General features: G+C 38.5%; 1 protein-coding gene across 1 annotated transcript in view; it reads right to left on the reverse strand.

The window, feature by feature from the left end:
• Positions 1-19,004, reverse strand: part of LOC127632830 (transcription factor EB-like) — a 53,582-nt gene extending 34,578 nt beyond the window's left edge. The window contains exon 1 of the mRNA XM_052111632.1: positions 18,796-19,004. The gene's annotated coding sequence lies outside the window, so the exon portion shown is untranslated. The remainder of the gene's footprint in view (positions 1-18,795) is intronic.
• Positions 19,005-23,790: the final 4,786 nt, after the last annotated feature.

The raw sequence follows: 23,790 nt of genomic DNA on the forward strand, positions 1-23,790 counted from the left end.
TCACAACATAATTCCAATAGTTCCATTTATGCTATTCCATAGTTTTGATTACTATATTCTAAAATGTAAAAAAAAAAAAATAATAATAATAATAATAATAATAAAGAATGAGTAAGTGTTTCGAAACTTTTGACCGGTTGTGTATGTAGACATCTGTGTACAATAAATATTCAGAATATGGATTGATGGATAGGGATCAGACAGACAGATAGGATAGGATAGATAGATAACACTAGTGCATTCAGAATAAGAAAACAGTTGAGACTCCCCCTTGTGGTCATTCAAAGAGGTACAGAAATATCATTATTTAAGCAGTCTATTTTCTGTTATATGCTCCATAAAGCAGACTTAGTAAAAGGCCAAATGGCCATCTGCATTTTAAGAGATGATATCATGATTTACCTCCAAGACAGTGCCAAGTGCAGCGGGCCCATTGATTTACTCAATGATAAAGACCTTGACTAACCTGTGCCAAGCACAAATCTTTTTGCGTCAAGGTCACAAACAGAGGACTATAGAGCACTGTTTGTAATTCACATCACACGCATATGTCCCAAAAATGTAAATGACAATTCCAAAAGGTTCACATCAGACATTAATGGATCACGAGCAGATAAACATTTCAAAAAGATTGAAATGGATGGATAGACAAGAGGAAGTGAGATATTATTTACAAGAAATGAGTATTGCATTATGCCTGAATAATCCCCACCCATGCTTTAGATCATGTGCAGATGAAAAATTATCTGATTTCTGCAATATGGAATGTGTGACATTTAAATGGACATTAGATGATAAGACATTTTACAAATAAAGAAATAAACAGCTGATAGTTAAATAGTTTCCATTTTTTAAATAAGTACCTTGCCAGCCTATCATATTGATAGTACACTCTTCCAGTCTGGCTGTAATGGTTAGGTCATTTCCAGGAAAAAATACAATAAAATACATATCAAAAGAAGCAGTGTTTTGCTATTTATATTTTCATTAATTTCTTTAGCCAAAATGGGCAGTTTGGGTGAAAAAGGAAATAAATGCCATAAAGGTTGGTTGTAGATCACAGATCTGCCACAAACCAAGTTACCAAAATTAGAATGAGACAGAACCTTTTTGGTTTAAAGATTGTGTTTTGATGCCAAGCTACTAGATGTGTCCCAAATGATGAACAATGTTCAAAACGGTTTGTACAAAAAAATCTAATTGTTGGGATTGCAGTTTAAACTGCAATATGATTTACAACAGATTCACATCACCTTCAAATTGTATCTGTTCATAGTGTACCTTTTTATGTCCATTTTGTGAAAAGGTCTCAGCCCACTTTTTGTCATTATGTTTTCATTAATTAATAATAATAATAATTATTATTACAAAACAGTACCATATTTATGTAATCATTTCTTAACTTGTATGTGGCATTGCTTTGTGATCCAGTGAAGCCCTTAAGCCTTGATTTTGGAGGAACACTGAAGAATGTAGTTCGCAATGGCTTTTTTAAGCAAATAAATGTTCTCATCCACTCTCCTGTCAACAAAAACCCAGTGTTATTAGGTCACTTTAGATTTTAATAGTAATGTACAATCAGTGAATCCAGAGTGCTGTAAATATAACGCACTCAGCATTTTAGCCTAACGCAAACAAAGAACAGAGGTGCGCAGTACCAGTATACAGTGCATTACTGCCACCAACTGAGCTGGACAGTTAAACGTCACAAAAAAGTATTTCAGTGGAGTCAAACATCAGCTGAAGATAATAAAATTGGCAACATTTAATCAAAAAGACGTCACACAGATTATGTAGGATTAAATCCGAAACAGAGTGTACTTTAAAGGTAGTTTACCCCACCCTGCATTACCGCATTAGCCAACCTCAGTTCAACACTTATCTCTCAAAGTACATATTCACACAGTATGGGGTGATGGTAAAGCATTCAACACAAATTTGTAAGGTGTTGCCTTAGCTGAAGTTTTGTCAGTTGTTTTTTCAGGCTAGCACTGTGTCCAGGTAACCCCTCACCTTCTGCTACATAGGGCAAGCACAACCACTCAGTGCATTCGTTTAATGAACTAGACATCATCCCGGTATTCGAAGTAGGCCTACACTATTTCATTGCATTTTCAGCATAAACACTACTTGCTCTACTTAAACTCCAAAATGGCATATAGTAGTGCATTAGTATTTGATTTGGGATGCACCTAAACTGAGATCTGCAAATGGCTGTGCACCGTCGCTCCCCATCCAACCTGAAGGAGCTTGAGAGGTCCTGCATAGGCGAATGGGAGAAACTGCCCAAAAATAGGTGTTCCAAGCTTGTAGCATCATACACAAAAAGACTTGAGGCTGTAATTAGTGCCAAAGGTACTTCAACAAAGTATTGAGCAAAGGCTGTGAATACTTATGTACATGTGATTTTTTTTATTTTTTTTTATAAATTTGCAAAGATTTAAAAAAAAAACTTCATTCACATTGTCATTATGGGGTATTGCTTGTAGAATTTTACTGAAAATAATGAATTTAATCAATTTTGGAATAAGGCTGTAACATAACAAAATGTGGAAAAAGTGAAGCGCTGTGAATACTTTCCGGATGCACTGTATGTCAGTGGGATCAGAGATAACGTGCATTCAGAAGTGGTTTTCATATTGCCCTTTATGCACTTTAACTATATTGTCCACTGTAGAAGGTGAAATGCCCCAAATCCTTCCAATTTGTCTTTGGGGAACATTGTTCTCAAAGTGCTGGATTATTTGCTGAAGAATCTGTTGGTAAATTGACAAGTCTTGAATGATCCTTGCTCTTGAAGAACTAGGCTGTTTTTGGAGGCTCATTATACAGTAATATGACAATTGCCTCACCTGTTTAACATCTCCTATTTCACTTCGCCTTGTTATTTCAACTTGTCAAATTGTTATTAGTCTTAAATTGCCTGTCTGAACTTTTTTGGAGTGTGTTAGAATCATCTGATTTGAAATGACTATACATTAAAAAAAAAAACGTTAAAACATCACATTATGTGTAGTTGTGGTGCTTTCAATATAGCAAAGGGTGAATATAATCTACAAATCACTCCTTTTGTTTTTATTAGCATTTTTCATACTGTCCGAACTTTTCCAGAATTGAGGTTGTAATTGTGTTCCAACATTTCTCAGATCGCACTTCATAAAACTTCATAGGCACTATAGCTGACATTAGTGTGAACTGTCCACTTACAAGGTGAAGTCAACTACTGTCATGGTGGAGCAACAGTTTAAAGATAACATTGCTGAGCAAGTAATTTAGTCAATATCTTTATAGCAACTTACCTAAATAAAAACAAATCCAATTTCGTGACAGGCTTTTGAGGTTAACTCTATCGCCCCTTTGAGTTCTGAGGTTTGTCACTGTAAAACTAATGCAAGAACGCACCATATGTTCAACCGGACACACAAAGCATGTGAAAATTCACAAAAGTGATCATTACCTATGCCCTACTCAATCCAAAGGAAAGAGATCTGGGCACTCTGAAAAGAGCATGGCATTACTGCATGAATGTACCCTTCGTTAACAGCCTTGTGGAAGGGCCTGCTTCTTACTTACATTTGGAATGGCCCTTTGAGTGCCCTTCAAGGGTGCATAAATGCCATTTGAAAAACACCACATGTTTCTGGCCTTAAAGGTGAAGTGCATAATTTCTACACCACTAGAGGCACCAGACGGAACCACAAAAATATTGACTGCTTGTAAACATATTTCCCAAACATACTGGCCATCTATCATTGGTTGGAAAAAAGTTAGTATCGCCACAAACTCAAAAACAGAGCAATGTTGAAAAAATGTCCACTTTCAGAAGTTTTGGCACACTGCTTAACATCGGAAAATGACACGCATCCCCTTGAAGCTCTGATGCATCTAAGATTCCCTTCTGAGTGGGCTTTTGTGATCAATTCAATGCTCTTTTTCTATGGCTTTGTTTAAAAGGTGCATGATGGCTAATAAAAGGCTGGCCACCACGCACTTTCATTCAGGAACTGTGACCTCTACGGAGCGCTCAAACCACCAGTGACCTTTCCTCCAAAGGGACCAGTGTTGGCTTTCGACGTGATACACACACAGACATAAAGAGTTACACAGATGCAGGAATCAAAAACATGGTTTAAACTGCTCATTGACAATCAACATGTGAGACAAGATAACCCTTGTGCGCACATACACTGAGGCACTTTAATAAACTTGATACAGACAACAATGTATTTACAGTATTAATTTGGGCCAGAGGGGGAGCATCAGAGACAAAACTGTTTTTCATTGGTTTGAACAGCTGTGGGGCTGTTGCAATGGCCCATGTTCTTTGTAGGAGGTCATGTTTATGACCAAGGAGCTGTTGTGTTCCTGACAATAGCCTATGGAAAGCAGAGGCACGCAAAAGATATTTCTAGGCTCTGACTATAAATCTAAACAAGCTGGTTTGGCATGAAGGGTGAGGGTCAAAATCCCTTGTCTCTTCAGATATATCAATACATATATATATATATATATATATCCTTTTATATCAATATCTATCTGTATTCTGTTGCTTAACTTCTTTAATAAAGTGATGAATTAACTATATGCATGATCACATAATCAATTCTATTTTCTAATGCATAACTGAAATATACTTTGAATCATATGTGTGCTGAATGCTAACTAGTCTCTTTTAGGAACATTCCAGAGTCTTTCTCTCTGTCCTGCACGTAGGCTGAAGGTCTTTTGGGGATAAGCTTATCTGTGATGCTGGTGTTTCCGCGGGGCTGGAGAATGCGTTAAACATAGGTTCCAGATGTATTCTGTGTTTGATTGTTACCTTTCCATGACTAATTATATGGTTTAAAGTCCTATGTAATAATACCTGAATAGTAGAAGTGTGATTTTCTCTTATTATTTCTTTAGGGAAGAAATGTATGTTATTTCTACCCCTCTCCTCTGCCCGAGGAGTGAATATTTTATCTCTCTGTTTTGGTTTAAATGGCCTGATAACGTTGTGCTCTGGCTCTCTTGTGCCCAGAGAAGAACTGTCGTTCGTCAGTGTTTTGTGTGTGCGTTTGATTTCTACCCAGGTTTTGAACCCAGAGATGCACACCAGGCCGACTCGAAGACGCCCCGCGACCATCTGCGAGGTCACTTCAGATGTAAATCTCGGGCTCGGAGGACAAGTGCGCTGATTAATGTTGATAGGCCGCATAGCTGTCTATATGTTGTGACTATGGTCTTTTAGCCAATCAGGAGTAAAATAATGGAATGTACATCCTTGCAAATGGTATAATTGATGTAAGATTTTGTGTAAGGTATGAGTTGGCTTTCGATCTCCTCGTAAGACTTTGCCGCTGGCTCTACCAATTTCACTGCAGACTATACTTCAGTAAATTTTTGATTCTTTAATTGAACTTCTCGACTCCTGGTCTTCTTTCTCCATATCTGGTCCGGGTCATAACTGTTATACCCCTAACAGTTTGGTGGAGAATGCGGGCACTCACTCCGTGGTGACATCTCTGGCAAATTAGCAAACAAGTTAGGAAGCTTTTATTAATTGTTAGGGCTGTCTGACTGGAAGAGATTTTGAAGGGGAGCGGGAGAGCTTCACTCCGACGAGGCGAGTGAAGAGTAATTTAATTATACTATTGAAAGTATAAGAAGTCGCTGAGAGAGCTGTTAAGGGTTAAAACAGCAAACAGCGCAAGTGAAGCGTGCTCTGTGGGGGGCCCAGGTGGGCATTGGTGTAGCACCACCCCGGCAGAGTGCGTCCCTGGACGGGAGGTCCAGTGGCACCGTAAACCTGCTCAATCTCTTCCACCTCAGATAGGGGTACCCCGAGCTTAGTGAATCAGGCAGTTAGGGATTCAGATAATAGGTATAAAATAAAATAAAATACAATAGGGATTGTTTTGCCAGGGATGCATCAGGAGCGGTCCCAAGTAAATAAATAAATTATGACCCGAATTGGTATGGATCAGTATATGTGACCAGAATGTTTGTGAAGAATACTTTGTGGTGTATTGTGTAGAAATCCAGTATTGTTGCTGCTATAGTTAATTTATCCGCGTAAAATATTTGCTGCTAAGATCTTTTTGGTAGTGATTTTCAACTGTGACCAAGAAAAATGACTGATAAAGGGAATTTTCTGAGTAGTTCTGACCAAAACGAGGAGGGCACATGCTGTAAACAGCTCTGCTCTGACGAGCTCAAATCAAAGAAATGTGCACAGCTCATTAAGAAAATGGTCAGTCAGGGGTTTGATTCTGATTGGAACGTCATGCAGCAGATTGACTGGCTGCAGAACAAAAAAGACGCTGATAGGGCCAAATATCTATCCGTGTTTGCCTATTCATGGATTTGTAAACTGGGTGCTATACCTTTAAGCCATGAAAAGGCAATTCCAAATATGATGGACGGATGGTCTAGTTTGATTGCCCAGCATGATAGAGTGGCAAAAATTATTGGGCAGGAAATCGGCTGTGATCTGTGTAGTTTGAGTAAGGGTTTCGAGGCTGTTTGTGAGAAGGCAGAAAATGCTGTGAAAAATGAGAGTTCCCAGTGCTCCCTTGGCCCCCACCTGCTCTTCTCAGACTGCTCAGGCAGCTGCTGCTTTCAGCGCTGCTGATCAGACTGATAATCAGAACGATGGGCCATATGCTGAGGCACGCGGATTGTTGAATGTGGCTGTTTCGCGCCCCCCACCTTATGACATTTCGGAGATTCCTGCCGTGCAAGCAAAGCAGATTAAGCAAAAACCGGGGGTCGGAAATCTTAACTTGTCCCCCAGAGAAATGTCTAAACCCATTGAGACGGCATTCGCCGCCCCAATCCGACATCAGGCTTGGGGAGGATTGAATACTGAGATGGGTGCTGGCTGGGAGGATGGTCAATGGGTCAGACTCACAGCGGCTGAGAAAAACAGTTTGCTTGCAGGGTTGGAACCTTTTAAGTTGTATAACCCAAACAAAATTCTATGGGACAGGCTAGAGGCCGTTGCTAGGCAACAGAATCTGGGGATGGCAGATATACAGTCTTTGCTTGAGGGTTTGGTTCCCACCAGAAAATTAAGGGCGGTTCAGATTGCTCCTTTCCACCCCAGAGTCCCCACAGATTGGCCTGAGTTTTGTGAAGCTTACTCAGATTACAAGTTACGCGTGAAAGATATTTTGGGTCGGGGTCTTTTCCCTGGACCAGTGTGACACAGATTAAACAGAGGGCTGGCGAAAACCCCTTAGAATACATTGAGCGCTTTCGCATAGCCTATGAAACGTACTGTGCTGCAAACAACAACGCAGAAGATCTTGATTCTGCCATAGTGATAGAATCCGCTACAGGCGGATTGAATAAACAATACCGAGACATGTTGTTGAACAGTGCCATTGACATCAGATATTGGGAGGATTTGCTTCGTTGGTGCTCTGTAAGCTGGAGCCATTTGCAAACACGTGATGATGATGTTAATGTGGGTAAAGTATCTGCTGTGTCAGTTGAAGTGGAAATGAGTCCCCGCAATAACATAACCTGCTATAATTGTGACGAGAGAGGTCATACCTCTAGAGATTGTACCAAGCCTGTTGCCAGATGCAGAAATTGTAACAGAGAGGGCCACATTGCTAGACATTGTCGTAGTGGTAAACAAAAAAAAAACAAAACAAAAAAAAAAAATCACAGAAATGAGAAAAAGGAAGGTCCTAAAAATGATGTTTCTGTCAACAGTGATGCTCCGAAGCTTAACTCTCTGACTACAGCTGAGCTCAAAAAGCTGAGGCAGCTGATAGGGGACGAATAGGGGTCAGCGGCCTCCGGTTCATGTAATTATGCAGACACCCGCCCATTCATACATGCGTTGTTAGGAGGCCGGCAATGCCTTATTTTGATTGACATGGGCGCGACTGTATCAATTACAGATCTCGATCTTGAGATCACTTCTGAAACTTTGTATATAGAAGGTCTAAATGGCACAAATGTATATCATAAATCTGTTCCTATCCCTCTAACCATTTCTAACTCTGAAAAAGTCTATTGGACTGAATTTTGGGTAGGGAAAAATACTGTAGGGACTCTAATCGGTGTTGACATTCTGAAAGAACTCGAAGCTGATGTTTTGCTTTCTCAAGATAAGCTAGTGCTTGGCTGCAATGAAACAATTCGCTTATCTCAGAGTGGCCCCCACCATGAGCAGAGATATGCAGTGGCTGAACCTGCTAGTCTAACTGAAACTCGCCCTGAGTGGAAGTTTATAATTTCCAAATTTCCTGATGTATGGGCAAAAGATAAATATGATTGTGGTTTAGCACAGGTTCAGCCACTGAGCATCCCAGGTCCTTTGCATGAAGCCAGAAGACAATATCCTTTGAAAAATGAGACTCGAGGGGGAGCTGACACTGTTGTAGATGAACTATGCAAGCGGGGATTGTGATTCCCTGCTCCTCTCCCACTAACTCTCCCATGTGGCCTGTCAAAAGCCGGATGGGAGCTGGCGTTGACCATTGATTACACTTCTCTGAATTCAGTGTCTGAGAAAATGCACCCTCTGGTGGCCAACCCCGCAACTATCCTACACGAGATAGGATCTGAACATTGTCTTTTTACTGCTTTAGACATTTCTAACGGTTTTGGACTTGTCCCCTAGCCAAGGAGGACCAAGGCAGATTTGCTTTCACCAGCAGGGGTCACCAATGGACATGGAGTCGTTTGCCACAAGGTTTCTGCAACTCACCCACACTGTTTCATCAGGTACTAGCATCCTTCATCGATCCGGTAAGAAAACAAATTGAATATGACGGATCTGTTGTCCTACAATATGTGGATGACATTTTAATTGCTAGTCCAACCAAGTTCAAACATTTGACTGCTGTACAGACTGTTTTGAATGCCCTCCAAAACGGGGGATTCAAAGTGAACTTGAAGAAAGCACAGCTAGCACTGCCTGAAGTGACTTATTTGGGGCAAATTGTGGGTGTGCACGGCAGACGCATCACTCCTGAACGAGTTAAAGCTATCATTGAACTTCCAAAACCAAACACGGTTACTGGTCTAAGGCAAGTAATGGGTCTTTTGAATTACTGCCGCCAGTATATTTCTGAATACACTGAACTTTCTAAACCACTCACAGAGACCTTTTTAAACTCTATGATGAGGATGACCCTGAAGAGATAGAACAATGGACAAAATTAGGAGCTCAGAAAAATGCAGAAAGACTGTGGAAATTTAATGAGCATTTTGTTTGTCCTGTTTCTGCTAGAACTGAACTAATGTCTTTGTATCATGGTTTGGCACATGCAGGTCCTGAAAAACTACATGCAGTGATTTAAAAAAAACCTGGTGGTGGCCCCGACTGAGGGCTTCTTGCAATGATTTTTGTAAGAGATGTCTAGTATGCCTTAAGGTTAATTCTTCTTCTAAGCTGAAAATTCCCTTAGGACATGCCCCTCGACCTCAAGGGCCGTGGACACATCTCCAAATTGATTTCATAGGTCCACTGCCCCCTAGTGGAGGTTTTACATACATTCTAATGATTGTTGATCTGTTTTCCAGATGGGTTGAGGCATTTCCACTGAGAAACTGCACCGCAGATGCAACCGCCAAGATTATGTTGAATTAAGTTTTCCCAAGATGGGGTTTGCCCTTACAAATTGATTCAGATCAGGGTACACATTTTACTGGGAAGGTGATGAAAAATGTCATGAAATTGATGGGGGTGAGGCAACACTTTCACATTCCATTTAGGCCCCAATCTAGCAGATCTATTGAACGCACTAATCGTACGCTTAAAACTTCATTGAGAAAGAGATTGTTGGAGTGGGGGAAAGGGTGGCATGTGGCTGTCCCAGCGATTTTGTTAAGCATGAGAGCCAGCCCTAACAAGACTACACAGCTCAGCCCTTTTGAGGTAATGACAGGTCGCTACATGCGGCTGCCCTGGGATGCCCCCTTGCAACATGAGGGACCATCCGGGCCTTTGAAAGACGCTTTACAAAATTATCTGAATGCTTTGGATGACAGTCTGCGAGACACACGGGTTAGTGTTAGCACACAACAAGCACATCGAGATAATGTTGAGCAAAAAGACATGCCTGCTTTGCCTGAAATAGGTGACAATGTAATGTTACAGCGGGAGATAGTTTCCCCCTTAGGTCCGAAATTTGATGGGCCTTATCAGGTGGTATTGAAAAGTGTAACAACTTACTACCTCGGGATCATTAAATGTCTGTTGTGAATGTTAAAATTCTAGAATTCTAGAACAAATGTTTTATCATTACAGATGGCTGAATCCGACGACATACTGAAGCTGCTAATTCTTCAAGAAGAAGTGCGTAGTGAGAGACGACTGAAAGTGAAACGAGCTTTCATCCGATTGGTACTTCCGCTCTCGTTGGTATTTTTAATTCTGATCGCTTTATCATTTTTGATGTGGATTCAAATTTCAATTTGGACAGGGAGATTCCATGCGTTTTCAACTCATTGGGATTGTGAGGCGATCGATAACCGTCCATCATGGGTACAATACCCATGTCTAAATTCAACTGAGGGTCTAAATTTAATTCCGACCATGTACCAAAAGGTAAAATGATCGTTGTTATCGTCTGGACGGAAATGAGACAGTGACCTATTGGCTTGGTCACTCCCCAAATTATCCCGATACTACCCTCACTATGCAAAAAGGTCGGTGGATGAGGAGTGGAGGCGTTGACCTGTTTGAAAGAGATTTCAGTTCAATGAGCTGGATCCCTGACCACATAGCTCGTGAAAACATGAGTGCATGCTCAATACGAATGGATATGGTTAATCGATATTTGTTAAAATCTAGAAAAGGTGAGAGTAGAGCAGAACGAAGGAGGCGGCAGGTAGCAAATGTGAATGACTCCCACATGATTTTAGGTGGAAAAGCAGTGAAACTTCCGTTATACCCAAGTGCTCCTGATCCTCGCCACATCATGTCATACTATCTTCCCAAAGCTAAGAATGAACTTGGTTACAACAAAGTCGTTAAAGATGTAGCCCAAAGCTATATATACAGCAATATTGTGATTAGAGAAGAACCGGGGTCTGATGAGTATCAAACAGCAATAAATGATAAGGATTTGATGAGATGGGGAGTGTTAGTCCCAACTAAATGCCACATGATCCGATGGGACACTAATAGGGCTTACGGTGCAGTCTGTGATAGGTTAGGACGGATAGATAAAACTGACAGGGACAAGTTCGATCTGAATGGCAGTAAAAATGGTTTGCCTGTTATTAATGCTTTGTCCCTCTCTTGGCCCAGGTACACTAGATTCGATGACCCTTGGAAGGAGACTGCACATGTTGAGCGTTGTTTAGGTAAAGAAATTCAACAGTGGTTTGTTAAGATGTTTCCTCCTGGAGATGTTAATAAATGTAGAGAAATTTCTGAGAAGCTCACCGGTGTGAAGATGATGGAGATACCCTGGGAGGTGTGTAATGCTTCTTTTGTTAAGTCAGGTTACACTTGGGCTAGTTTTTCTGATGTGTTGCACCAGTATGAGTTTGCTAGGAACCTTGCTAACAGAACTGTTTTCAACATGGATCACTTGCATGATTACCTTGAAGATAAATGTTATAATCCTACATCGATGGCTTATAATGTGACAGCATGGATGCACTTGCAAGTGTTTAAACTGAATATTGAAATGATGTACACTCGAGCAAAGACTAGTCTGGTACCTTTAAAGTATGAGGAGCTGTTGTGGGACAATTATAAATCATTTCAGGTGAGGATGTGGCCTCAGTTGTCCGATGTAGCTATTGGAGATGAGTGGTTTGACAGGGCAAAACAATTTAGACAATTTCTGAGTCCAATTCCTTCAGTACAGGAAATCAGAGATCTAGAGTCTAAGACTCCATCAGAGGACTGTGCTAAACACAGGTTGACACACCCCATGGGTCCTGCATGGCTTCCAGTTGGTAAGAGTAAGAAAGCTAACGAAGCAGAGCTGTCTCTTTCTGTTGCAGAGTTGAACCTGAAGACTGAATATTTTCCTCGGTTGAAGGCGCAAACAGCTCGGCAGAAATTTATCACTGCATCAGATGTAAATCTCGGGCTCGGAGGACAAGTGCGCTGATTAATGTTGATAGGCCGCATAGCTGTCTATATATTGTGACTTTATGGTCTTTTAGCCAATCAGGAGTAAAATAATGGAATGTACGTCCTTGCAAATGGTATAATTGATGTAAGATTTTGTGTAAGGTATGAGTTATTTCTATTATTTTTATCATAGCTTTTCTCATCAGCAACAAGAGAACCAAAAACTGACTCATGCATCTACATTAATAATGTATAAAAAACATTAATAAAAAAAAAAACTAGCTCGACTACATTCCTTAATTTGTCAGCAAGGTCTTCAACAGGAGTGCCTTGAAATGGGCTGTTCGGGAGATGTGTTGGGAGATTAGGAGCGTTGGTGGTGGCAGAACACTGTTTGCCATTGTCAGTGTCGCTTACGCCACATTACAATGCAGGATTCTGCTGCGAGAATTCCACCTCTCTCTCTGGATCCTCCCCAAGCTGCAATGGAACAGTGCTGTTTTACACTAGGTATGGCAACTATGCCAGCCTTTGACCAATCTGGCATGTGTTGCAAGAGAGGAAGGTTGAGAAAGAGACGAAATGCTTTGGGACATTAGTCAGAGTTCAAAGAAGGAAACCATATCCATGTTTAGCAGTGTGAGATTTATAACGTGACGCCAAGACACAAACATTGCACACGCTAGGTTTAAACATGCTATTAAAGATGACATGGGGATAAAAACAAACAAATGTCTTTTCATTTGGTATTATTATGCAAGAAACCATGGCAGGTTTAAATTGGGGGTTGCAAATGGAAGCCAGACATGATGCTACAAATGCACAACAATGCTTTGATATAAGAAGCTAGTGCTCTTATGGAAATAAGTCTATTTTTGTTCTGTGGAACACAAACATATTTTGAAGGATGTATGATGTATTTTCTCCATACAATGCAAGTCAACGGGGTCCAAAACTTTCAAACTCCTAAAAGGTATATATATATATATATATATATATATATATATATATATATATATATATATATATACATATATACACAATATCTCACCATATAAAGAGCTTTTTATTTAATTCCAAAGAGTGAGAGTGCAGCAATAACCAACAGCCAATGAAATACCAAGATGGCACCCAATGAAATAAATGTATTAGGAAACAGGAGCCCAAAAAATAACAATAAAATGTAACATTAAACTGCTTCCCGCACCCCCCAGTGCAAAAAAGACTGAAAAACACTTTCTACATGTTATGTGTTGACACGTTCTCACAAATAATCTCTTCTATTGTTACTTGTGTGTGCTTGTATGAGAATAACTTTGGGATCGTAGCTTCGGTTAGGGGGAAATTAACTTGTAATCAACGCATCCAGTCTTTGATCAGCTGTACAGTGTGCGTATCAACATATCCTAACTGAAATGAGTGACTGTTGGCTCTTTTTTCGTACTTGCATTTGGCACAATGCTGTGTGCTTAAACCGTGTGCTACATCTTGTTAAGCACTAAATCCAAGTGCAATTTTGTGCCAGGGCAACATGCAACTGGAAAAGGGTGGGAGTGCTTGCTCTATCTGTGGATGTGTAGGTGCAAACTGTTGGTGTGTATATGGGAAGTCTCTGTAAACGAAGTGATGCAGAATCCAATTTGTTATTTTTTTGAGAAATAGGCCATTGCACTTTAGACGTTTGAGAGCCACGTCTATTCTCAGTGCAAAGTCTGAAACTCAGTATGTGCATATGCAGTTTGTGGTTCCAACAGCAGGTGCTATCAAAATGCATGTTCAACTAGGGATGTTGATTAATTGTTGTTACTCATTTGATTGATTAAGCTCATTGATAATTGATTAATCAATTTTAGCACAAATGCATTCAGTAATCATGCTAGCAGACGTTCTACACAGTCATCGCCACTAGAGGGCGCACTGCCGCTTGCTTGTTGTCTTGTCTGCAACACAGAATAAGAAACCCAGACATGCATAATTCACTTCCTCTCATGTAAAGAAGAAGCAGCTCAATGTAATCTAGGGGCGGTTTAACAAACTCAAATATGTATCTTCTATGCAAGCTAATACCAAAAGTAATTAAGCAATTCACAAATGCTTACTATACACAGCCTAAATATATTAAAATATACTAAGAATATTTTAAGAGGAAAATGCCAATACTTACATTCCTTGATTGTATACATTTAATTTATAATTAAACAGTAGGATACATATTATTTGGAGTCCTCCATGTGCGCTGTCTGGTATTAACTTTAACAATAAAACTATTAATTGATCTTTAATTTCCCCAAAAAAATATATTTTGAAAATGACATCACTAGTACAAACACTAAATTTACAAATGGCACACAAAAATTATATGCCTGACAACCACAGATAAATCTAACCTTGGCATTGTATGTCAACAGACAAACATGATTTATAGTGCTTAGACCTTATGAATAATGCCTTCTCCACACGTGTATAAAGAGCATGTCATAGAGGTATACCTGACATTTGAGAAGAATGCAGTTAATGCACAAATTAATGTAAGACACAAATGGTCCATATTTCTACTGTTCACTAGCTACCAATGTCTTATTAATGGGCTGTTTTCATTTATATCGATTGCACTTTGCATGCATGATTTAGCCAACCCATTTACGCCTTGACTTAGCGCATCCTTGCGTGAAAATACCATAACTTCATGGCCACGCCCACTGACTTTGGGCGAATGGCTTATCGCATGCACTGCGCTTTAGACGTAGTGGTCTTCATATAGGGCCCTTTGAGTCTTGAAGTGTGCACAGGGCGACGAGCTTCAATCTTGAAGAGTGCACTTAGTTAAAGAGTGCCTGGCCCAATCCCTCTGAAGGACCACCCTTCTGCAAAGCCTGACTTGCCCCAGCACACTAAGTACAACACACCCTTTTCTGTGTCAACGCTCACCATGAAAATTTTAATTCCCTTTGATCTGTATCTTCCTTTAAAAGACTCTCCAAAGAGTGATGTTACTGGTTTGACTGTATCTTCACTCCTTGCTAATACATACAGTGCAGATGAGCCTACAGTGTCTGAACCACAAATTAAACAGGATATGTGTACATTAGAACAGGACAGCCTAGTCCTGTTGCAGCTCTGAGAGCACACCAACTGCTGCCTTGAGTCATGAATTTGGGTTCACTATCAGCGAAGAATGTGACTATTATGTAATTTGTTCCATAACTGTTCAAACATTATTCTTGAACTCATAGAATGTTATATTCAATAATTAGTTTACAATTTCAATGGCTACAATGGAGACCACTACTGAGGATCCAGCTATCACTTAGGACCCCAAAAACTAGCTTTCCTTTGGACCCTGATTTTACCTCGGACATATGTTAATATTAGCTATATTACCATGCAGGTGAATTTACGCCAAAATACCATCAAGTTTAATTGGATGCAAGCCTTCAACATGCATTTTCTCCTCCCTTTTAAATGTTGATGCATTTTGTTAACCTAACTATGCACAAATATATGGTTAGTGGCATATTATTTAGTTGATTTAGCATTGATTTTTCACTGCTGTCTGTGGCCCTATCAGAACAGACCTGTGACCCATTTTCTTTGAGAAACACTGAACTGTTTTTGCATTAAATGGCCCACTGCTTTCTCTCTCCATGCTCCATCAGCTTCAAGTATCGCCTCAGAGTACCATTATAAAAACAAGTAGAGAGGAACACAACTTGGTTTCCTATTTACAGGAAAGTGTTGCATCTACAAGGCAGGCTTTTGGCACATGATTTGATGCACAATGTATCTCAAAAGGACACAGCTTAGCTTTTTTCATGCTGGCCTGTACATGGCGTGCTGGTTGTTGAAGTGAACGCTATTGAATTAGAATCACATTGGATAAATACTTATTTTGTTGCAGTAGTTCTATATAATTTTCCTTCACAAGTGTGGCATGGGGGCGTGGTCATGTGCTGGTCTTACCATTCTCTCTCTCTGTCTCCTGCAGACCGGCACACGACTATGTCCCCATGCCACAACAAGCTTGTACATTAAAACTCGTAATGTATTGTTACATTAAAGGACCTTGAGTAGCAGCTCCTTTTCAGCCATGAAGACTGGGTCATATCTAGAATTAACCCAAGTGTAGTTTATGTTCAACTAAAATACTGTTATGGCAGCCGACTCAATGTCAGTGTAATGGAAACAGACCAAAAGCAAGCCAACCAAAATATCAATGCGCAACAACAAATGTGTTTACCGTTGTCCTCGCTGCTGGGTGTTTATGTGCTGATGGGAGTGTGGGAGAGTGACCTTTCATCCATCATACTTTCCTACACTTTGCATATACAGTATCTGATCTAAATCACTCATTTGCATCAAAACCAACACATAATTGTCAACTAATGCCCAGGCTTTGTTTGGATTACAGGCATCGGTCAAATATGTTGTGTGAAGGACAAGGACGTGTGAAGAACAAGGCTGCATGCAGTGCCACACCTGTGACAAAAGTCTGCAATTATCTGCTACCATCAGTGAGGACAGATAAAGCCACCAGCTTTCTAAAGCATTATCTGATATGACCTGCGGGTGAACTTGATTTTCTGGCATGTCAGAAATTCTCTCCTATGAATGATTCAACAATAATATATCCAAAGTGTAGAGAATGTCCAAGGAAGCAGTGGAGGCAACAATTAGAAAGCCTCAATTAAAATGGCCCATCCAATTCAATGAAAAGCCATGAGAGCCAGAGGCTCAATTGTGAAAGTCAAATACAGGAAAACACTAAACTTTTTCATTGTTTTTCTGACTTGTAATCATTGCAAAAGGACCAATGTTCAGCCCTTGTTTTGCTTCAGGATCAAAATTTTGCACTGAGCATCAAGTGGAAGCCCAACACAGTATTAAAATTGGTTAGCGAGTTTGGTAGATGTATTTGCACCAAAATATAACAAAGCCTTTGACATCAAAAGATATGGAACACAATTTCACCTCCCTGTTAAAAGTCGATGTTTATTCAAATTGCCATCTGAACTATTCATAATAAAATGTTTAGTTGCATTTTATTGATTTCACCTTTTCCCGTCTATTTGCAACATACCAGCGAGCCATTTTTGAGAACCACGGCCATGTATATGTAGGCTTAAATCAAAACTGAATATTACAATAAAACAAAAGGTTCTGCAGTCCATTTTGAAGAAGGGCACAATCCCAAAAACGCTTTGTGATTTCCATAGGCTTGCTTAAGTAGACCAATTCATGGGATACATCAAGACATATCACCTTCTGCTTTCCTTTATGAAGGGTTGTGTTCTACAGTACCAGAAGTAAAAGACACAAAACAATAAACAAGCAAGGAATTAACTTGATACTATCAGTTTTCATCGAGCAAAAAATCTCTATTATTCTTAAATTCCTCGCACCACTAAATCTGAATACATGTATATTTATATTGTAGCAATACATGCAGGGCTGGGTAAAAAGTCTGATTTTCAGATTAATTGCAATTGATTTTTAAAATCCCAAGATCAATGTAATTTAGGTATACTTCAGTTTTGGTTGTGTTGACTACAATATCTGTTAAATAAATAGCAACTGAACAGCGTAATTTGTGCCATGTTGAATGACCATTTGTATTGTACCATGTGTGAATGTTCCTTGTTTAATTCAGATATAGCTGAGAGATAATTTCTTTCATATGTATGCAAAATGGACATCATATCATACCCAAATGAATCAAAATTTAATCAAAATGTATTGAATAGAGAGCTTGTGAATCGAATCAAATTGGGAAATCAGAATTGATACCAAATCTTCTGGCTTTTATTGTGTAGGGTATCTTGATTAAACTACCAATGAATGTCATATGCATGGTTTCAGAAATTCAACAGGCTACTACAAATCACAAAACATATCATTACTATGACACTGTGGTCATTATTATTTACTGCCAGAATAGACGTAATTATGACCGTGCATTTTACGCAAATTATTACGTCATATTACACCACATGTGAGCAAGAAATCTAAATTACGTTGTGATGCGCTCTCTGATTTGGATCGGTACACACAACTCTATAAAGGACTTGTCAGGGTCTCGGTTGGGCTAGGAAGTGTATTCACAGGCCTTGTTTTGCACTATAAATAACTCGCGCGCTAGATTTGTACATTATGTATAAATAGTTTACACTTTTATATAGGACAGATCGACGGGTCCCTGCGCTGCACTGAGCGTTCAAGCAAAGTTCACATTACAAAAGACATATAGCCAACGCGGTTTAAACATGCATATGTATTTAAAGTTTATGCATATCGGGTATCAGTAATGAAGCGCTTGGTTGTGCGCCAGGGACAAGATGTCACTGCGCAAACTAAAAAAAAAAATGGCACAAACTGCATTAATAATGATAATATTTTTTTTTTTACCAACGAATAATGAATATTATTTGTCCTCGAGAACAGCATCGAATATTTACAATAATTTGATAATAAATAACAGTCCACGTCCAAAGATATACATTTGACAATGCATAATGCAAAACATAACGCATCTTTTAGTTCACTAGTTCTCTACCACTCTCCACCTATGTCAAAAGATACAATTACTTTAAACGGAGGGAAAAACACATAATACAAACCGTAGCGTAACTGCATTCTATCATTGTGCAAAATATTTTGTTCTACACATTGTTACCGTGGAATAAGATAGACAGTAATACACCTCAAGCAGATGCAGACTTATTAGTGCATAGAAGTAGAGCGCCTCGGGCTATAACACTTACCCGCTGAAGGTCAGAAAGTACAGGAGTGTTGAGAGCGAGTTTTTGGAAATGAGCGCCTAGATGCAGTTGTGCAGTATTAGAGTCAGTCTTGTATCAGTTCCCTCTTGCTTCGTGTGGAAGCGAAAGTGCAAGAGTCCTATTTACAACTTCTCGATTATTTCGCCAGAACTCACTCCCCTCTGTGTGATGATACGATTTGTTTTCTCACAGTGCGCTCTGTGTGTGATGTGACAGCACAGTAACCGCGTCACCTGTGAGCGCTTGTGACAGCCCAAGCCACCAATCAGAGTGCTTACAACGCATTGTGGGAAATGTAGTTCAGCTGGTTTGAAGCGGTAGAACGACTTCTTTTGATCTAAACGAAGCATTTATATTGGGAATTTTATGTGAAAATATATAATACCTACATAAAAAATCCCATCCTAAATCTAATATTAGAGTAAGATGAAGTATGAACTTTTGAAAGAGGTTTTGCCATAATTATCAGTCTAAATTCAAGAGTCTTACCTCAAGAAAATGCATTTCATAGCGGACACAAACATTGTAATATGCAGAATAAGAGCCTTTTGTAAGCACTTATTTTTGTAAAGCACTTATCGCTCTCCTCGGTGTGTTTTAGCTGTTCTTCATTCCAAGATCATCATATATTCAACAGGGGCGGTGAACCGCCGGGGGAACGGGGAGTTCACCATGCTAAAAGCTATTCGAGCTACTAGTTTAAATTACACCACCCCAGAGTTGACCACTGCATATACTTCAGAATTTCTATGAATACTCACAAATTTGCAGATGGATGGAATAAGATCTGCATAAAGATTGTAACAGAGTTAATCTGAGCGCAGACATTCTGTCAGTACAAAAAGAAAAGCAGTTCTTCAACAGTTGAAAAGTTATTAATGTGACCGCCTACTGTAGGGGTTCTTAAACTTTCTCAGCCCAGGGCCCAAATAAGACATTTTGCATTTACATGCAGGAATAACAATTATAAAACCATGCAATAAGCTGTATTTATCTGTTAAATTATATGCTTTATTGGACTAAAACAATTGTGATATACTGTACAGTTTTAAAAATCACACTTTAAAAGACTTAAAAAGTCTGGAATCAAAAATCACTTAATATGATGCTTTGAGCTTCCTCGCTACATCATATTTTGTAACCTCTACAAAAATGTAAATAGGTTTTTATAGTTTATGCCAAAAATTTGGTAAATTGGTATCAATAAAGTGGATAAATCATCAATTCATGTAAAAGGGAGAACGTTTATTTTGTCTCACAGGCTTTCATCAGGGTTAAAAAGTTTCTCTTGATTCCCAAAGTTCCCTAATAAAAAAAAGTCCTTTGTGGCAAAACACATTGTTTTTTGTTTTTTTAAATACATTTTCTCCCTTTAACAAGAGTTGCTGGATGTATCCACTTTATTTGTACTTTGCTATTTCCATGCACATTGTATGTTGGTGAAATAGCACCAAACGCATTACCAAATTCTATGTAACTTCTTATCAGTCAAGGAAAGAAAATAATATTCTGTAAGTTTTACTAAACAGTTTGGAGGTCATTCCACACAAATGTAAACGTTTATAGTAGACAAAAATATGGTTACGCCCAAGGGCGTAGATTTGGCTTGAACATTGGGGGGTCACAGCATGAAGCATTTACATATTTCCATTAAATATATAAAGGGGGGTGGGGGGTTAAATCAATAAACTGCCATCTGGTGATGAATGCACCCAGTAAGCCTCTATGGCAGACAATGTTATTTGGTTTTGAAGAAATCAAATTTAATATCAACGCTATACAGTAAGTTCTGGCCGGATTACTTGTGAATTGTAATCCTGTACTGATTCTAAACTACATGGTAAAACTATAATCAGTAACGCAATCTCACAGGATACATTTTGGGGTAATCTAATCTGATTACTTTTGGATTACTTTCAACCCAATTTTATGTTATTTTATGTCACATGCATTTGAGTAGGATAATAATTTTAACATAGAAGTGCAAAGAGGAAGAAAATATATTCCATTATTTATTACTAACAAAAAGAGCCTCACAAAAAGAGCTTATGACATTTTTAAAAAGTGCATTAAACATTAAATGAATGAAATAAACATGAAATCTAACAGCAATGACAGTACATGGCCAAAGTTTATCATTCAAAACACAGACATCAAGTTCATTTTAAGAGTCATAAAACAATAGTAACATTACGAACATTAATGACCATAAAATCAACTGCAATGAGTTTGCTAGGTTAAGGCTTTCATCTAAAAACACTGAAACACTATTAACCCTTCCTGCTTACTGATAGTCCATCATGTTCCAGAGCTGAGGTGAAAGATATTATCTCTTGAACAGTAAAAATATTCTAAAAGAGCAGAATATTTTAAGAGTTCCACCTAGTCACACAAGGAACAATTGTGGCAAGTTTTATGTCAAATTTCATGCACTGGACTCCACTTCATCAGAAGCAACAGTAGAGCGATGGACTATGTTTAATTATCCTGCACATTTTGCAATTTATCTATTGTGTACCCTGTGGGCAGGACCCTTAGAGATGGCATACACTAGATCCTTCGAAGCAATTAAGTTCAATGTGTGAGCTGCACACCATTGGTGTAATTTCATTCTTGAAAATGAAATGATCTCTATAAATCCATTAGCTAAATGCTGAGGTAGACCTCTCCATCTTCACCGACTAGTAGCGTGATTCAGTTCTAAGTGCAATACACACAACCCACCCTCTCTCTTCCAAAAAGATTTACCGAATGTTTATCACGGTGTGCTGATTTAGAATTAAAAGTTTTAAAGATTGAAAAAAGAGAATTATTAGGATGATCATTAAATTATTAACAATTTACTGCCATTGCCTTGTTAATATGTAATCAATAAAAAAGTAAAAGTAGTCCAATTGAGAATTTAAAAATTTAATTTAATCAAATTACAAGTACTTGATTTTGTAATCTTATTACATAATCCAAACAAAATGTAATCCGTTACTACCCCGGAATCCAAGGCTCTAGCAAGGGCATCGTCAGGGGTGTAAAGTAAGAAATTTACAGAATTAAAGAATTATAAATATTCACATTACTGTAATTAACTACTTTTCCCCAACAATTGATCTTTTTTAAGTAGTTTAAAATATGTATACTTTTACCTGAGTACATTTTAAGTGCTGTAAATACTTTTACTGCACTATTTTCCCACCATCTGGGTTCACTAATTTCCTGTCCTGATTTTATTTTTTATCTATCAACATAATTGGCTAGAGAGAGACTCATGACTCTCAAATCAAATCAAATCAATCGTAAAAAACTTGAACGGCAGCTGCAGATATGGCACCAACTGAGGAGAATGCCTCCAGCAGAGTTCAAAACCTGAACATCACAGCAGCACCTGGAAGGGCTTTTCGCAGTGAAAAAAGCCAATTGCTTGATCGTGTCATGTGAGTTTAACTTGCTCAAGCCAGATATCAGCATTAATCCTGCCTCTAATTTGAAGAAACTTATCGAGGTAAATTTCATATTTCTGCTTACTAGATTCTGTGTATCTATAACAGTCAACACAGTGAAAGACACAGACACAGCCCATAAATTTTATCAATAGGGCTGCAATAAATTGATCTAGAGAAAGAGAGATGTCCTCGATCAAACTTTTGAGTAGTTTTCTATATTTAGCCTATGTTCTACATCTAGAATAGGGGTGTTCATTACATCAATCGCGATAGCAAGAGCACCACTGGTTGGTTGATCTGGATGAAATATAAAATATTGACTTTTTATTTCCTGAGGTCTGCAGCTGCTAATGTTTGAGCGCTAATGCAGGTTAACGCCAAAATGATCAAATCACCAAATACATTTTATAATTCCGTCAATGCCTGTCTTGGTGAGGATTTAATGTAAATGCAGTTGTTTATGTCTAAAGTTAATTCAAACAGTGGGACAAAATGAGTATATGTATCAAAATATTGGACTTGAAGTGTACATGTAACCGAATAGAGCACTGTCTAGTAGGCTATGTCATATAAAGGCTATTAATCAAACAACATTAACAAGGAAACAAGAAAACCACTCATTACTTTTGGCCGAATAACTTGAGTAGATTTAGAAGTATTAATGTAATAGAATAAAACAGTGATATTTTTAATAATAATATTTTTTAATAATTATGTTAGTTTTTTAATAATACTGACCCCTGATGTAGAGAGTGTGTTAACTGATATACTAAATTACCAGGAAAGTAGAGATGATAAAATAATGTATAATTATGCTTAGCTTTTATAAAGATTGAAAAGTATCAACATTTGCAGAGCAATACTTCAGCAGAACATTCCATCACAAAATTCAGAAAATCGTGCATCATGCATTAAAATGCGAACACAAATATTTCTGGGCTTAAAATATACAAGAACTAAATCAATGTTGAACATTGTACCTCAAAAGGAGGACAATGTGGCCCCCCATGTGCTACTTAAAGAAATAATTCACATAAAAATGAAAATTCTCTTATCATTTACTCACCATCATGCCATCTGTCTATGACTTTCTTCAGAATACAATTAAGAGTTTAGAAGAATATTTCAGCTCTGTAGGTCCATTCAATGGAAGTGAAGTGGTGCCAACATTTTGATGCTCCAAAAAGCACATAAAAGCAGCATAAAAGTAATAAATACAACTCCAGTGGTTTAATCAATGACTTCAGAATTGATACGACAGGTGTGGGTAAAAAAAGATCAGTATTTAAGAGAAATTCTTCTCTCAGCCCAGTAGATGGCGATATGCATGAATAACGTGAATCACCAAAAACACAAGAAGAAATTGAAAGTTAAAGTCGAGATTGACTGAGCAGGGAGGAGAATTAATAGTAAAAAAGGAATTAAATATTGATCTGTTTCATATCACTTCTGAAGACATGGATTAGACTACTTTTATGCTGATTTATGTGATTTGTGGAGCTTCAATATTTTAGCACTGATTCACTTTCATAGTATGAAC

Source organism: Xyrauchen texanus, chromosome 39, assembly GCF_025860055.1.
Source record: "Xyrauchen texanus isolate HMW12.3.18 chromosome 39, RBS_HiC_50CHRs, whole genome shotgun sequence".
Taxonomy (NCBI): Eukaryota; Metazoa; Chordata; class Actinopteri; order Cypriniformes; family Catostomidae; genus Xyrauchen; species Xyrauchen texanus.